The sequence below is a fragment of the Triticum urartu genome, chromosome 5A (assembly GCF_056163025.1).
Source record: "Triticum urartu cultivar PI428250 chromosome 5A, HENAU_Tu73, whole genome shotgun sequence".
Classification (NCBI taxonomy): domain Eukaryota; kingdom Viridiplantae; phylum Streptophyta; class Magnoliopsida; order Poales; family Poaceae; genus Triticum; species Triticum urartu.
Genome location: NC_141877.1, coordinates 360,436,555 through 360,438,693, shown reverse-complemented (window position 1 = coordinate 360,438,693; position 2,139 = coordinate 360,436,555). Strand labels below are relative to the sequence as shown.

At 56.3% G+C, this 2,139-nt stretch overlaps 1 pseudogene; it reads right to left on the bottom strand.

The window, feature by feature from the left end:
- Positions 1 to 518: 518 nt before the first annotated feature.
- On the bottom strand, positions 519 to 1,933 carry LOC125509042 (uncharacterized; annotated as a pseudogene).
- Positions 1,934 to 2,139: the final 206 nt, after the last annotated feature.

Genomic DNA, 2,139 nt, shown 5'->3' with positions numbered 1-2,139 from the left:
TTATGAAAGTGATTTCAAACAAGATTGAAATACATAAAATAAAATATATTTCAAACATATCCAAAATTGATCTTGTTCTAAAGGTCTTGTCACCATGAATTTAAATATATAAAAAAATTCAATAATAGACATTTGGTTCAAAAGATATGAATCATTAAAAATATGAGGAGAAAAATAAAAGCATGCCATATGTATGGCTTGAGAGAATGCATGCATGCATGCACCGTTCTCCCCACTCTAACTCTCTCTCTTCTGTAAAGCTGACCAGTACATGTATTACTATGTCTAATCTAATATCTGGAAATAGAGTATAAGATATGCACAGATCTTGACAAAAGTGATGGATGGTGGATTGGTCACCGGTACATACCAGCACCGGTAAAATAACTTAGTCAGAATGCACCTATCATCACATGCACATGCAAGGAACAACTCAAGGCAGCATTAAGCATATGATCAAGCAACGTCGATGAGTGGTATCTTGAAGAGGGAAGGAGGTTTTACCAATCACGGGGAAGTCAGTATTCTGGAGCGAGGAACGCAGGCGGCCACGCGAGGAAGTAGGCGTAGATCGGATGGCCGTACTCCTTGCCATGTTTGGTGTGCAGGCGCTCGATCGGTTTTGATGAACACCTTGCCGGTACGCCCCGCGTCCATGTCGCTGGGCCACACACTGTAGACCCTGTGGGCAAGGTCCATGGGCAGGCCTGGCACTGCATCCCACACCACGCGCATGTTGAGCATCTCCCTGTCCAGAAGCTGCCAGCCGTTGTCGCTCCCCCTGGCCTCCTCGCGGACCCAGAGCTGCAGCTGCCTTGAACGACTCTCCACGGCCAGGAGGCAAAGCCGTCGTCCTCCGGCGTCTCCCCGACGCGGTACGTGCAGAAATCGTCCGACAGTGCAGCTGGCGCCAGCAGGTAGGACAAGTGCAGCGTCGCAGGGTCCAGCACGAGCATGCGGTAGGAGTTGCAGATGTGCCAGTAGAGCTTCCCGGCGGCGTGCACGCAGCGTCGCTCGAACCACCAGGGGTCAAAACCGACCTCTACCTCCATGGTCCGCGGGAGCGCGCGCCAGCTGCATCGGCCGTCGTCCACGGACGCGACCCAGGCGCGCGGGTGCCCGTCGTCGATGGTGAAGCAGACGACCTCGAAGCAGAGCTTGCTCGGGTGCGCGCGGGAGAGCAGTGCGGAGCCGACGTAGTACCTGGAGCGGCGCCAGCGGTGGTCGTCGGGCACCGTGTCGCGCGACGGCGGCGGCGGGTGGCCGGGTCGATGACGAGGAAGCGTGGGAGGATCCCCTTGGGGAGCGACCCGAGCGGTTCGAGAAGCAGGAGGCCTTGGTGGCAGTCGTGGAGCACGAAGCGGGAGGCCTCCGGAGCGAAGTCGAGGGAGAGGTTCGGGGCGGAGGCGTCCAAGGGAGCGAAGACGGCAGGGGTGTCAATTTCCTTGGATGACTTGGGCATGGGCGGCGGCAAACCGGTGGCGGTGGGGTGGAAGAAGTAGCCGAGGAGAGGAGCGGTGCGGGGGAGGCAGCGTGCGGCTACGCGGCGCCAGCGGTGGCAGGCGAGGGCGGCACGGAGAAGGTCGGCGAGGGAGAGGCGACGGAGAATGTCGCGGAGCATGTCCACGGTGAGGGCATCGACCGTCGTCCCCGACTTTGCAGCCCCCGTCTGTGGCTCCTCCACCGGCGGTGGCGTAGGGAGAGATGGTCCGGCCATGGTTTGGCTTTGCAAGGAAGGAGCAGTAGGCTTGGACGGAGGGAGGTGTTTTTCTGTACCGACGAAAAGAGCGGAGTACCGAGATCTGCCAAGGTGTTCTCATAGCTCATGTTCAGAAACAGGCTCTTGTGTAACGATCGGCTGTAAAGACGAGGCTGGCTAAATGGATATTTTTGCAGCCTCTGTCTCCGAAGCCTGGGGTTGGCGGTTCATCTCTTCTGAGAGTGCCGTTCTCCCGTCAAATTTGTTTCTTTGCCAGAGCCGGCTGCGAGGAAATGGTCATCGCCAAATCGCCGCTCCACTCTACAATGCAGCACTGCCTGCAAATAATACGTCACACGCCAGCGAGAGCACGAAAGGGCTTCAGAACGATGCTTTTTGATCGCCTGAAATTTGTAGAAGGAGAGAAACACATGCGTCTT